The following is a 16,381-nucleotide window of genomic DNA, read 5'->3' on the forward strand; positions in this document are numbered from 1 at the left end:
AGACAGCAAGACTCCGGCTCGGCTCTGATTGGTTGTTTTCCTCTGGTTTGTGAAATCTTGCAGATGCCATTAGGAGCACCGGAGGACACAGAGGCACATGATTTTTTTTTCAGATTACCTGTCTCATGTACTATTGTCAGGATATACCACTTTATAAAAATAACAGTTTTTAAATCCTATTTGATCTAATTCTACCCACTGCTGCGTTAAGCCTTTTAAAATCTTTCAGTTTGATTATTCACTGATTATTCTGCATTAGCTGTAGGTGGAAAAAGTTGGAGTTTCATTTGAATGTCTATCACCTTGTATTTTTGGCAGAGGCTTGACCCTATTTGACTGCTGTCATGTGCTCAGTGACAGTGGTTAAGTAGTGCATGCCACATGGTGGGAAAAAAAAAAAAGAACAGCTGCAATGAAATAGTGATGGGGAGGGGATGGGAGGTGGGTGGAATAGCTTTAAGGAAGCAAAGTTTATTTAAGCAGAGGTGCAGTTTGAGCGAATCATGAAAGTCGCTGAACCTTACAAGTGACAAGGACACCGTGTCGCAGTTTCTTATATGCAAAACAATTCCGCTAATAAGGAAGAGTCACGCGTGCTAACGAATGTGCCGCTGTCCCCCCCGGGATATATATATATTTTTTTGCACAGCTGTTTCCACCTGCTGAGTATTTCCTCCCTTTGCGTGGCTTTGTCTTTCTCCCTTTGAACAAAAGAACATCCTGATGGCTATAATTAGCACTGTCACTCTTGCACTTACGAACATGGCGCACGCTGCCATCCGTTTCTCAGTATACTTCACACATCACAACCAACCACTCGAGCAGTTGTTTTCAAGCTTTGTGTCACTCACTTTTCATTTGCTTTCCCTCACAACCCCTCTCCTCTATTATTTAACCTTTCTTTAATATTCCACTTTTATTCCCTATTCCCTTTTTACTCTCATTCACTCGTGTAGTCCCCCAATTTTAGATTTTTTTTTCTTTTTTGCTTCAGATGATGAAAAGACTTCAGATTGGTGTTGCAAGAACTAATGGCAGTGATCACAAAAGCGCCGACCTGTTCCATATTGAGAGAGTCACTTGGCTTCTAAGCTGCCAGATGGGCTTCTGCAAGGAGAGCTTTTCATGCAAACATTAGAGTAGTGCAAAGTTGTGTGCCTACGCTTGTGTGTGTGTGTGTGTGCACCCTCAGGAGAATGCAAATAGATAGACATACCTACACATTTCATATATATGTGTGTAGTAACACACTTTGAATATGGTGCCATTAAAATGTCCAATTGGACAGTACTCATACATAAATGGTTGCACAATTGAGCACAAATTCTGCTAATTATTTCCTATTTTCAGATGTAGCTATAACCTAGGTCTGCCATATTCAATATGTAAAGGTGGAAATGCAGATGTATATTTGAAAAAAAAAAAAAAAAGGAAAGAAGAAAATATAACTACGATAAAAGACGGCTTCTGGCTCATCAGAAGCTGTTCAAGGCACGGTATTAAATATACTCTTAATTTGTCACAATATAAAAAAAAAAAAAAAAAAACTTCTTAGAGTGTTGTAAATATAGCTCTCTTTTTGAATCACGTCAACCTCATTTGCATGGTATTCATTACCTACTGAGTATCTGACAGGTGAGTTTATTACTGGTTTTAGTACACAGTTTATTTTCTTGGCTAATCTGCCTGTGTGTGTTTATATGTGATTGTGTGAGCTGGAAAAAAATGAATCCACAGTAGCTAATAAGAAGAAGCAGCTCAAGGTTAAAAATGCCAATATTGTCTACAGGGAATGGGAGGTCATACTTTGTATGTCTTCCTGTCTAAATAACCAGCCCGATCGCATGAAAAAGACGTATGAATGACATGATAAATCACAAGGCATTTAGTTTGCAATAAGAACGCCGTTCTTGCTTTTGCCGTGTCATTTGTATGCCATGTAGTACGTACTGACTAAAATGTAAATGCACCCGCGTAAATATACTACACTCAGAGCTAGTGATGTGGAATAGAAAGCAAGAATGATGGCTTACGGCAGGCGGGAGGGGAGGTAGATGGGTCCAACAAATACAGAATTTTTAACCAGGAGTTACTTTACTGACATTCTGCGTTGTCTTTTCCATACTTATGTTACGTTGTTTCCGTACGAATTTTACTTAATTTACGTACTTATTTTATGCCCAGTCATGTTTTTCCTAAACCTAACTAAGTGGTTTTGTTGCCTCAACCTAACCGTGGACGTTGTCGTAGTTTGACACACGAAAAAAGCCTAAAATGCGTCCTCATGAAGTGGAATGTCATGCGTGCTATTTTTACGTCTTCCCCATGAGATTGGATTAAAAATAACAACATCAAGATACTTCCAACGTTCCTACTGACAGAGGACAGTCATTTGCACAACCATATGAGGTCACTTTTTCAGGTTTTAAGCATTTGAACAAAGGACCTATGCTGTCAAGTGAGGACAGTCTCTCTAAATGCAAAACCCAAAGGATCAAATCCAATAGTTCTCTAGTGTACTATGAAAAAAAAAAAGTGCTGACATTAGACAGAGTTCTAAAATATTATTTCAACCTGATCTCATGGGAAGGCGTATGTAAATAGCACAACATTACAAGGACATTCCGTTTGCCAATAGAACGCATTTTAGCCTTTTTGCGTGCCATTTGTACGCCTCTTTTTAATGTAATTTTTACGCCAAGCAACCAAACTATGCTAACAGCAGCAGTTAAATTTAGGCAACAAAACCACTCAGTTAGGTTCAGGAAAAACGTCATGGTTGGGCATAAAATAAGTACATAAACTAAGTAAAATATGTACGGAAACAACATAACAGATGTACGGAACACACCTCATAAACGTCATTAACTTACTTCAAAATAACGCAACAACTCTTTGGGACATGAACAACGGTCTCCTGTAGAAAGTCCTGTGTTTGTTGGACCCACCTCCCATCCCGCTCACCAGTCTTTCTCATGTTTTTATTCCACTTCACTAGCTCTGAGCGTAGCATAATGCAGATGAGTTTACATCGCAGTAAATACAGACTACATGCTGTGCAAATGACACGCCTAAATTAAGAAAGGTGTTTTTTTATTGCACGTGAAATGACTTTTGATTACCCTGTCCTTCATATGCCATTAGTGCAAACCGGGCTGCTTATTTATGATGATTGCGTTTGGGCAACGAGGTGGCTCAGGGGTTAGCACTGTCACCTCACAATAACAAAATCCCTGGCCGGCCGGCCGACTCTGTGCTTTCTAAGTGAAGTTCTTTTGGAAGAGTTTCCTCTGGGTGCTCTAGTTTCCTCCCCTCAATCCAAGGACATGCAAGTTAAGCACTTTGGTGACTTTAATTTGGCCACGAGTGTTAATGTGTTTGTCTGTCTACATGTGTTAGCCCTGTGACAGACTGGCAACATGTCAAGGGTGAACCCCTGTGTGCTGGGAAAGGTTCCAGCCCCCCTGCGAGCGTGAACGGAGTAAACAGTTTAGAGAATGACTGGATTGATGTGTTTGTGTGGCCCACAAGACAATGCAATGAGGAAACGTGTCACTCTCTTAATACGTTCTGACTGCACTGTATGTATAGACTAAAGGCGAGTAAAATATGAGTCTATTTTAATTTCATTAGGAGGAGCAATAACATAATCATTCTTCAACAGCCCGTACATGAATTACACGCTTGATGTCTGTTGTGTGAAGTAGCCCATAAAGATAACCTGGATTCAATCATCTATAGAAGTGTGATTTCCTTCTCCCACAGCTCCGTGCAATAAGTGTAATCGATTCACTTAAAGAAATTGGATTAAATTGCCTGTGCATCATCGCACATGATAACTGTCTTTGACTGCAGTAGGCTATCTCATGTTGAATTGTTCCCCCTTTAATGAAATAACATATATACTGTATATATATATATATATATATAACATGTATTCCAGGTAGTTGATGATTTGAAAACGCATTTTGATACCTGTTCTCTTGGACTTTTTGTTTTTGTACAATATCGAAATCAATTTTTTAATGCCAGAATCAATACATTTGCTTCATTTGAGTCTATGCGGAGGTAGAAGGAAGTTACCACTTTTACCGTAGTCTGAGTAACGTGACGTCATATCCATTCCGTATCCGTCATATCCATTCCGTATCCGTCAACCAAAACAAATCTTAGCCGGCCGCAGCGAGCCGAAATGAGAGAGTAGAAAACGTCCGAGGGTCAGCGTGGATACGACCTGCCCCCTCACATGTTAAATCCAGCGTGGTAAACACTACACATCCAGTAAAGGATGGAAACACTTTGGGTTTCATACATTGCCAGGAAAAGCAGAGCTAGACATCACGGCTAAAGCTGCATGTCAATACTGTCATGAACAGCTAACGTTATCGTATCGCGGTAACGTGCGGTCAAGCCAGCCATCATCTCAGTGGTCAAATCAGTCAACTGTAGAGTACCCATATACTGACATTTATGTTAAATGCATTCAAACTGCCCCGATGGAACCGACCATGGATGTTTAAAGAGAACGGAGCTGACGGTAAGAGTTAGCGACCGACTTGGTGAAGTTAGTGGAAGTATAGGCCTACACATGTGACTTCGTTCGGTTTTCAAAATAAGGTGTTAACAAAGGGAACTGTATATATACAAAATATACATATATAGAAACAAGGCAAAAGTGAGCATGGCTCACATACCCCCGCTTTTGGGCACCCTGGACTTCTAGCCCCTAAAAAGGCACAACTAGACCATCATACAAAATTTGGGAGGAGGCGGGGGTCACGCGTCATCAACGTGTCATCAGTTACTCTGCGAATGTGTTATATCCTGTGGTCTTAAGGCACAGGTTGATCGGAATCCTAAAAAAAAATCCTGGATCGCCACCAAAATCTAATGGATTGTTCATTGTACCACACCCCACCACTTCAAAAAAATGTCATTCAAATCCATTACGAACTTTTGGAGTAATCCTGCTAACAGACAAACAAACAAACAAATCAACGCCGGTGAAAACATAACCTCATTCGCAAGGCCCTTGGCTTTGGGGAAGGTAATAATTCCTGACAATGACTGATATTTGACTTCAGGACATCTATGACTACATACATTCCGAAAATCAAACATTTTTACTCTATCAATTTAGATATTTTCCTATGTAAAAGTCCCTATAAGTGTATGATTCAACTTTTCCCCATGGTCTATGGTTAAAAACGTTAACAAAAAATGGCAATAAATTGCAATACTTGTAGAATCAAAATACTTAAAAATCACAATATATATCGAATCTGCACCAAGTATCGTGATAGTATCAAATTGGGGTCCCAGCCCTAACAGGTGTCACACAAAAACAAAAAAATCCTTTGCACTTGCATGTCTAACAAGTAGGTAATATAAGGTATCAGTTGGCAGAAATGTAGGTACTGTTTCATGCCAAACATTGCATCATCTGCATAAACACAACATTGGCTATTGGCTATGTGACAGACGCAATATCACACCAACATTTTAGGGGGCTGATTTACCAACAATCTCACAAAATCAACTTCAATCCTTATTTTCATGTGTCAAAGCATCTTTTGTGCATCACATTTGAAATGCTTTACCTACACGTTTGTTCACTTATTTGTTCTGTCACTCACTCATTTTAGCAATATGTATACCATGTTAAAGTCAAGACAAAGAAGTCCCCTTTGTGACAAAGGGGCAGTGAATTATGTTAACAACTGACTGTATATCACAGAGCTGTCACTTCCCATTTCGGCGAAGTGGCCGGTGTACATACTGTGAGGGGGTAAAGGGACAGTGCCCTTGGAGTCGGATGACACTATTCCCCTGACTGCGATGTGTCATGCACTCCTTGTCAACTGTCACTGTTTCTCCTGCGGATTAGTGAGAATTCGCCCACTATAGTGCGCCGTGTTTTGGGATCTGCATTGACACCTTTTTTTTGAGGCAAAAAGTAACATATTTTCAGCAGAAGTGCTGGAACAAGTTTTGAAATTGGGGGGCAGCTGACGCGATACTTGCAGATGTCATGGCAACACTAAACCATCTGAATTCTCTACGGAAGCTATTTTCTTCTTTTTTTTTCAGGTCTACTTGCAAACCAATAGTAGTCCAAGCAAACATGTTACACAAATTGTCTTCGTGCATTTTAGTCGGGCTGCCAAAGTAGCCACAACCCAGCAACATTAGTGTATGCAGGGGGTGGATTAAGTGACTTGGGGGCCTTAGGAAAATCCAGGCATGGGGTCTCCCTCGTGTTATATCCTCACCTAACCAGCCATGTGCTTCTGTGCTGTATTGTAATTTGCTTGACTTCTAGACGGAGAGCGTGTAGGGATTTCCCTTCCCATTCTTTTCTAATGAACTGAAAATGAAAGCTTTGATATGGCCACTTTGCCAGCTTGATTTTTTAGACTGCGTGGATACTAAACAATAAAACTAAACCGGACATGCTGGCTATAAAAAAGTGTTTAGTCTAGTTAGTGATTGAATATGTGTATGCTGGCAGAAATTGCTGTCATTTGATATTTTGTGCGCTAATAATACGAGATATAGCAAGTCCAAGGTGTATATGTAGCTTAATTATGTTGTAGGAAAGATGAAAGCACAAAGTATCACCTCAGCAAAAGCAGGAGGAACTCAGCAATACACAACACACAGTTTTTTAGCAAGTTTCGTACAGTCGGGGTGTGCATATTTTGAAAAAAGGTGGACCAGCTTTTCTCCTTTAAGTGACAAGCCACTCCTCTGAGTTTTGCTCAGCTTTTTTAATTAATTATTAATATTTATTTTAACCGTTTAACCAATAGCTTTATTAATAATTAATAATTATTAACATCCCTATTATTGCTACACTTGAGTCTCGCAATATTATATGCTGTGATACTGTATCGATTCTCAAAAACACTATCGATTTTTATTGAACCTCTTAAAAATCTGACGGCTTCTATTTGATCTTTTGAAGTTTGTAGTTGGCTCAGTTTTAAAGCTAGAGTGAAAATACTGGTATCATATTAAACTAAAAAACCTAGGGAATCTATTGGTACTAGCCATACTAGCTTGTCATGAAAAGGAGGCTAAATAATGCTCCAAAGTTATCCTAAATCTTGGCGAGGAAAAACTTAGTCCCTTGACCTCTTACCTCTAGATATGTGAATGAAAATGGGTTCTACTCCCGCTTACAGATATGCCCGCTTTATGTTAATCACATGCAGTTTTGGGTAAAAACCTCAAGGTTTGCAGTAGTTATTTTTGCCTACTCTAAAAATGTCGGGAAAAAAATCGCAATATATCGAATGGTTATCCTTGTATCTTGATACGTATCATATCGCCAGATTCTTGCCAATACACTGCCCTAGCGTACAATTAATTCTCCTGTTATCTCCTGTTCATTTTGACACTTTGCAGAAATTAAAAGACAAACGGGAAACATGCATAAGCACGCAAGAGCCTCGGAGGTCTCGGAGGAAATGTATTTACAATTTGCGAGAGACTATGATTTGCGATCAGGTCTACACGGCTAACAGTAACTAAACTGCTCATAAAAAAGATATTAACATGTATCACAAAGGAATTGTAAGTTTGAATCACATTTAAAGGGTCATAAGCAAATCACCTCTGATTATAATACCCCATACTGCTTTAATATTTATACAGCTTGAATGAAAGAAAAAACCTGGAGGGAAAAACAGAACCGAATAGTAAAAGGAGAGTGGGAAAATAATCAAAGAAAAGTCCCGGGCTGTGTCGTTTTATGACAACTCGAGACATTTCGCAGTACCTTAAAAATAATAGAATGTCTTTTTATTCCTCTTTAGAAGCTAAAGGACCCACCCACTGGGTTGGGCAACGGAGGGAAAGAGGAACTACTGCTGAATCCTGGAAGTAGTGCAGGATGATGGACGATACGCTTAGACCTAAACATCACATTAATCCTCCGGCCCAGTGTGACTCCCCCAAGGACGCAGCAGCGGTTTCTCCTCCACCACAAGCACAGGGCAAAAAAGACGGGGCAGATTGTGAAGAAGAAGAGGACACAGAAGCACGGGGAGCCAGACTGGCTGGTGTAGCTCCAGGAAATGGAGAGGGAGAGAGGAGGAGAAGGAGGGACAGGAGACCATTGGAGCGAGAAGAGCATGAGAGGAAGGCATTAGAGAGAGCCAAGAGGTTGGAGAGCAGGGAGGCAGGACAGACTTGAAATAGGGCCGCTGGAGAATGAATAAAGGGATAGAGAGGGATTCACAGAGAGTGCAGCAAGAGGGGACAGACTGATGGTTGTTTTACAGACATGGAAGCACACAGACATAACAGATGTCTATACTTGTATCTTATTTGTTCAGTGCCTTCTTATTATTGGAAAGCCAGAATTGATTTTGTATCTCTACTTGTCTACTTGAGTGTGTTTTTTGTGATATACAGTATAGGGCTGGGCGATATGACCATATATATCGTCAACCGGTATCTATATTGTTTCTATCGAGATGTCGAAAAACCAGCTGCCGAACAGCGTTACGGGAATATTTATGTCACTTGGACGACGCCTTACGTTCCATGCATGTAGGAGCCGGAGTGAAGCTTGAGTAAACAGCTGTTTTTGCTCAACCTGCAGAAACTTCAGGCCGATACTGACTCAAATAGCTGGATCGGGATATCGGTGACAATGGGGCCGATCTGTTCAATTCAATTTATGTTTATATGCTAGATACATTATGTGCTGGAATTTTTATTCCTGTTTAAGTTGTGTTGCTGCAGTAAAAAGGTTTCCAACTGTAATTCCTGTTAATTTTGACGATGTTTTACCAAGTTGCTGGTGTACGATTTATTATTTTACTCATAAAGTGTATGTGTAGTCTATGTATCTATCTGTTTTATCTTCTTCACCTTAAACCGACTACAGATTACAACACACAGTAATGCGCACTATACTATATGTCCATAACTTGTACATTACAATGACACTGAATGTAAACAAAGCAGGTCTAAAACCAGTACAAAAACTACTGTCTAACTTTGGTCATTATAACCAATGATATAATAAATCAGTGAGGTTATGGATGCTGTACACAGCCATGTAGTTGATTCAGACCAAGATGTGATGTGTATGTACAAAGTATTATGGGCCTTAATGTCTGCCACCTGTACTGTATAATGCATTTATCAGCTGTTTTTGATTCATATTACATTTCTTATCTAAACATGTTCAGTTAAAGTATATGCCAGGCCTATATTTATTTATTTATTTATTCTATATAATTTCACTTGAAACTGTTATGATCATTTTGCACTTAAGTTCTTAGTAAAATGAGAAAATACTACACGTACAATACTTTTCATTTGTCAAGTATTTAATTTACACAGGAGTATACAAAAATTACCATTACCATTACCATGTGGTCATTTCATAGAGACTTTATTTATTGATATACCAGAAAATATGCTATATCATATATATCGTGATCGAGATATGAAATGACCTATATATCGGGATAGAAGATTTTGGCCATATCGCCCCGGCCCTAATACAGTACATCTCACATTTAATCCCAGTTTAAAAGCAAGATGCAGATGACACACTACTGTATGTTATGTCAACTATGTCAACCAAGTTCTTACAGTGATCGCCCGTCCATAACCCTTACCGATTCTATAATTGCTGCTGGTGTAGAATATATAGAATTTATGAATAATAATATTACAAACCATGCAGCAACACTTTGTTAAAGTTCTTTGATAATCAAAAACAATGTGCAATCATTGTGATAAACCTCTCTAGGAATCCCTACAAACTCGTACATCTTCCTCTACACTTCCTCTTGATGTTCAGGCTTCAAAATGTATAACATTATGCAGCGGTAACTCATCAATGCAACAAGACATACGGTATACTTGTTAAAGTTGTGTTAGTCTATGGCAGAATTAGTACCGAAGACATTGGTTTCGACAAAAACAAGTAAAATGGAAGACACTAATTATATGCCACTTGTTTTTCTTTGTTGATTATTGAATTCTGGGATTGTTCAACATCCTGAAGTAATTACAATAATGTTGCCATGCAGTTACCCAGAGCGCATAAGCCCATAGTGTAGTACAGTGTAAATGGGAACTTGTGAATTGGAAACATTGTCCAGCGATGTAGGTGTCCCCCTGCGGTGTCTATAACCTTCTACCCTCATGGGAAAGAGCGGAATGTAATTGTGATGATCCTATTAGGGATCAACAAAGGATTCAATCATTTATCATGTACACACTGCCTGGACTCTGTACCTGCTGGGGGTCACCGGTATAGTCGTCATTGTAAATGGCCACACTGCTCTTCACAGAATGAGGAAGCTTCCCTTCGTCCCTTTGTAAGCAATTTGGTCCTGCCTGGCTCTCCGAACTACCTAGAGGCATGAGCATTTATTACTTTCTTCTAATATCAAGGAGACCAAGGAGATCAGCAAAGCAATTAATCAATCAAGTCAAGCTGTTGCCCAGTGCGTGGGATGAAGATCTCTCTGTATTGTACTGGACCTCTGGAGCTTGAGGGTAGTTTTTTTACAGAGGCTCCAGAGAGCTTTTTGCCTTATGATAGCTCTACAGAAGCTCGGGATGCTGAAAAAGACACTGGAGAGTTGCATTTGTTGCTCTTATTGTTTGGCAACCAGAGAAGAAATTAGCATTAATGAAAAAAGTATAATATGATTTGTAGTTGTATGTGCTTTCAAAGGAAATATTCCCTTCGGAGCTGTGTTAACAGTGATGGAACATGGGATTTCTTTGTTGCATGGCTGGCTGATTGGACAAATCTCCAAATTGACTCTGCCAAAGTATACCAAGCGTTTCCTGATACATTCATGGCTAAAATGTTCTTTTATAGAGTAATCCAGGGACGTATTTTTTGTAAGCCAACCAGGCAGTTAGCATCGCACTGTGATCCCTTAACAAAAGGCCAATGGGATTTTTCCATTGGGTTTTGGATTATTGCAGAGCTCTACACGTATAGATACTTAAGGCCCAGACACACCAACCCGACATCAAAGAACTAGCGGTGATGAAGGCCGCCCATTGAATCGCCTCGCACCCTTTGTATTGGCCAAAAAGTTGCACTCAAACACACCACAAAGACAACAGCCAACGGCCAACTACCACGTACGTTCTGTTGCTGTTGCTGTGAAAGTATCCGTGTATTGGAATGATCAGATGAGATGAAGATGACAAATAAGAAGAGCCTTCTGTGTTTGCCCTCTTGACTTTACTCGTTGGCTTGCTTTCCGTTTCTCTTCTCGTGCACTGATTTGTTGAAGCTGAACCCCCAATCAGAGTGATTACTCTTACCGACGGGCGCCGCTGCTGATTTAACATGCCGAATTGGCCAAAAAAACTCTGACATGTGGCAGACTAGAGCAGGACGGTACGGGACACACAAAAAAACTAGGCCGACGGACGCTCACCAACGGCCCCAAACTGTCCAATGGCTGACCGCAAGAAGTAAAAAGCTAACGTTATAAACAGACTACACCACGGTTGCATGAACGCGAGTATACGCAACGATGCTGGAAAGGCGGAGGAGTCATCGTAATGACGTTTAGTAATCTCATTTAGCCACTTGTTAGCAACCACCTTTTTTTAAGACACGTAAAAGCTTCAAAATTCACGAGTGGGGTATTTACTGACTTATTTTATATCGTAGAACAAATCTTTCAAATCTCTTCAGCTTGTGATAACCACAGACCTTATTTCAGGCATCTAACTAAAAACCAATTCAAAAAATCCATTGACTTCCAGAATAGGGAACCAGAAGTGCTAAAATGCTAACTAATTTCTTGGGCTGCGGTCGAAAAGTAAAAAAAATACGTCCTAATGTCTTTTCCTAACCACTTTTCCTTGAACCTTTATGGAAAACGTCATGAGGTCAAGGAAAGATGTGAAAGAGAATTCAAAAGGACTTTGGTGTTAAGAGAATCCGACTGCACTTTCACTAGGCTCCGTAATTATGATGCGACGGCGTGACAGACTGCGTCACCCAAGGTGCGTGAAAGAGAGATACCACAGATCAACATATAATAAAGCATTATCTGACCTAACGTGGACAACCGATGAAAAACATCACTTCATAACCAAGGTTGGAAATAAAATAAAAAAAGGAATATAGGCTACCAGTCACATATGTTTATATGATAAATATTTAGTTAATTGTTTGAATTATGGAAAAGGGATATAGGACCATATAAATGTATACTTCTTCCTACTCCTTTTTGGACATGTAATATTTATTTATGTTGATTATTTGTTTATTGACAGTTTGGCATATGTTCACTGTTCATTTTATGTTATTCTTGTTTTTTTGGGGGTTTTTTTTGTTACTTGTTCGAAATAAATAGAAATAAAGTGAAACAAAACAGTTGTTACTGTCCTGACTGTATGAAAATATTTGTTAAATCTATGCAAGATAGGCATATTGTTTGTTTTCATGAACGGACGAAATGCTTTAAATGTTGGAATTGTGGGATGTTATTATCTCCTTTCTTTTGGTAAAGGATGGTCCAGTGTATCCTATGCTAAAGAAGATAAGAAAGGAAGCATTGAAGCACCTTTCCTTAATATTTAGAGGATTCAAAGAGCTCTCATCATCGCTGCTTCTTAGGTACTTCCGGGTCATTTCACTCCATTAGGAACCTTCCTAAGCAAAAAATAAGTTTTGAGCACAACCCAGGTTTTAGGACTCATTGCTGTAGCACTCTATTGTCACCAAGAACAAGAACCACATCTGCAGTTCAGGTCATGTGACTCCTTGTCTTCAGGCAACCTCCGGATTGAGGTTTAGCATGTAGACTACAGCCAGGTCTGCCTGTGTGTCACTGATGTGGGGGGTTGAGCATGGTAGCACAATACAATGAAAATGCAAAAAAGGCCTCATACTACATCAACCTTTCATTTTCCATTTCATTTAACAGAGTCATTTATTACCCCACACCATTTACTTCTTCATTATGTTGACAAAATGCCACCATTATGGATGTAACAAACATTTCGGGGGGAAAGCAACAGGACTTTATCCAAATTAATTCCTGGTTTAAACAGGCGCCATAGTTCTTAAAATGTTGCATCCCATGCTTCATTTACTCGGTCCGTACCTCATACTGGGAACGTGATTGTAAAAAGAGGCTGCTGTAGTACACGTGTGGCAACTTCACATGCCTTGTGATATTTTTCAGATGTGCTGTGCATTAATGTTGACTGTAGGGGTGTACGGAGTGCGTTCATTAAAACACACTTGTTTCCTGTCTCAGTATTTACTCCCAGTGGCTCCGAGTTAGAACAAGAGGTGCATAGGTTCAAGCCACAGCCCTGAGCTCACCACGCGCGGTGTTTACTTCGGTTTACATCAAGCGCTCCTACTTCCTCCCCAAAGACATGCATGGCGGATTGTAAATACTCAATAGTTCACGTGTTATTTTGTGCCCTCTGTCCAAAAGACGTCAGTCATCTGAGACCCAGAAAAAAATTATAAATTAATTAAATGAATACTTGTCTTATTGATTTTCTTACACAGATAATTCCAGTCAGCCAATAATCCTAGAGGGAAATGCAGCGTCCAAGGCTGACTTAACAAGAGATTCTCTGTAATGAATGCTAGAATGAATGGGGAAAACCAGATTAATCAAACGTTGCTTCCTATGACACCATTGTCTCTCCACTAACACTTGGTTTATAAGATGTAAAGCTCAACCCAGTGCACTGTGCTTTAAGAAAAATTGCCCTCATTCTTCTTCCTCTTCTATTGTGTTTAGCAGGAGCTCAGCACTGATAAATGTCTCTATAACCTTGGAAAAAAGTCACGCTGAATACATCCTCAGGAAGTTCGGCTTGTCAGCTAGGGGTTGAAGTCAAATGCCTTTACACTCAACCGCTGTTTATCACGCATGCAAGCTGTGCTCCGTTCCTCACTGACAACCGTTATGAAAGCGTAGAATGAGTCAAATCTGGAACATATCTATTTGGAAACTAATAGTGGTTGACATATTCCGAGAAAAACACGCAGTAAACAGCATTTTCGAACAAAAGCTTTGAACTTTGCAGATAGAGTAGTGCTTTTAATTAGCCTCTAAAAGCCATCTAATCATATTGGACACTATGCCATGTCATAATGAGGCTTGGTTTCGTCCACAGTTCCATTCATGTGTGGCCCCAAAAAATCAATCCTGTGCTATTTAATTAAAGGGCAAGCTCACATTTCATCAAGTCCTTTCAACTATAGTCGGTGGCTCTCCCTGTGTGTGCGGCCGGCGAGCCTCTGTTTTGGTTGAGTGTTTGTATAAGGAGAGGAATACTTTGGCATTGTTGGCATTTATTTGGATGTGTGACCTTTTTAACATGCTTTCAATTGGGGGGCCATCGTGTTTTCCCACTGAAGCAAAGGTTTTGTGAAAATGCCACAGAGTGGCGGCGTATAATGGGAGAGTAATAGGGAGGTAGTTAGATATGTCTCCCGAAAGACGGATAAGGTGCAAATTCAAAGAGATCCTGCTCGGAGAACAATGGCTTAAAGGGTTTTTAGCGCCATTCATGAAATCCCTTTAGATCTGCGAGAGTGTGTGTGTGTGTGTGTCCGTATAAAGTAGGGCTGTGTATTGGCAAGAATCTGGCAATACGATACTTATCATGATACAGGGGAAACGATTATATATATTGCGATACTATAAGCAAGGCGATACATTGCGATTTTTTAAATTTAATTTTGGAAAAAGTATATAAAAGTATAAAGAACACCATTTTAGAATAGGCATAAATAACACATTAACACTGCGTGGTTTTTGCCCCAGACTGCATGGGATTAGCATAAACTGGGCATGTCTGTAAAGGGGAGACTCGTGGGTAGCAATAGAACCCATTTTTATTCACATATGTTGAGGTCAGAGGTCAAGGGGTCACGTGTGAAAACCGGGGTGCCAGTTTTTCCTCGCCAAAATTTAGCCTAAGTTTGGAACGTTATTTAGCCTCCTTTTTGAGCCCGCTACAACCTCCGATAGATCGAACAGCGGCTAGGCCAGATGGCAAGCCGTTGGATTTTTAAGAGGTTAATAAAAATGTACACAATGTTTTGGAGAATCGATACAGTATTTCACAACATAATATCGTGATACTCATGTGTATCTGTATTTTCTTACATCCCTTAGTATAGGGATACATACTGTCTATTACCTGGACTATAATGCATTTCTCTTCTTTTTTTCACTTTTTTCACTTTGTTTCCCTACAATTTCTTGTGCTACAAATCTAGTTTTTGACATTCATAAAGATTTGCAGATTTTTTCTTTTCTTCATTTTGTTTAATAAATAAAAAATGTAATTAAAGCGAGGGTAGGCCAAAGGTTTTTGGCATCAATGGGCAAAAATTCCCAAATAACCTTTCAGCATATTGTAATTCAAGTGTTCTGAGAGATAAATAGACTTCTGCACCTCATCATGGCTCTGTTTTCAGGCTTTAGAAAATCTAGCTCGTGACGGGAGACTTTGGCCAATCAGTGGTCATGTCAGAGAGAGAGCGTTCCTATTGGCCGTTCATTCAACGGTGGCAGCTGTCAATAACTCGCAAACTCTGATCAAAGATGATGATTTTTTTTACAGATTTCCTGTATCATGCATTACTGTCAGGATATAGTGACCTTTTTATAAAAAAATACTTTTTATAATCATATTTGCTCCAATTCTACTAATCCTACTGCTGCTTTAAAGAGAAAGATCAGGTTGAAACATATTGCTTTACACTATGCTATTTGGATCTGTTTCCAAATGTTCAATCTGCACCCTCTGACCACAAGAGCCTAATAAGTGTGAAGCCTCACAGCCGTCATCTGGCTCAAAAAAGCTGCAGTTTGTTCAATCAACACTTTGGTTAACACTTCTACTCTCTCAACAGCCAATAGCAGCACTCTCTGTATGATATCAGCACACCAATACTGCCAGTATGGTATGGTAAAAATGTTGAAACCGGTGTTAGATTTTATTTTGAACCCTGTCAGGTTGTGTGGCAACATGTGGTTACTGTAAGTTCCAATCAGGTTATGTTTGTAGTCACAATACGGTGCAACACTGGTACCGTAGGTAGCCTGCCAAAAACCATTTCAGCTATTTCTAGCATCCTCTTTGAGTTGCGTGAGACAATGTTTAGTGAGACCCTTTGCTTGTATACTTCTACCTGTCATTCTGTTTTATTTAACATTTTTTACAGAAGAAGGACAGAGAAAAATAATAGAGTCCACACAGAATCTTTCACACTACCAAGGCTAAAGATGATATCTTCTGGCAGATTGTTGATAAAAGCCATACAATTTTAATGCACGGTGGAAGGTACAGATGAGCGAACAGCCCGAGGCAATACATCCCAAGCTAATAC

General features: G+C 39.7%; 1 protein-coding gene across 2 annotated transcripts in view; it reads right to left on the reverse strand.

Moving 5' to 3' along the window:
* LOC141757511 (myosin light chain 3) overlaps positions 1 to 16,381 on the reverse strand; it is a 104,821-nt gene that overhangs the window by 39,824 nt on the left and 48,616 nt on the right. For both annotated transcript variants that reach the window (XR_012591658.1, XR_012591659.1), the window contains exon 2: positions 10,267 to 10,385. The gene's annotated coding sequence lies outside the window, so the exon portion shown is untranslated. The remainder of the gene's footprint in view (positions 1 to 10,266; positions 10,386 to 16,381) is intronic.

Source organism: Sebastes fasciatus, chromosome 19 (assembly GCF_043250625.1).
Source record: "Sebastes fasciatus isolate fSebFas1 chromosome 19, fSebFas1.pri, whole genome shotgun sequence".
Lineage (NCBI taxonomy): Eukaryota > Metazoa > Chordata > Actinopteri > Perciformes > Sebastidae > Sebastes > Sebastes fasciatus.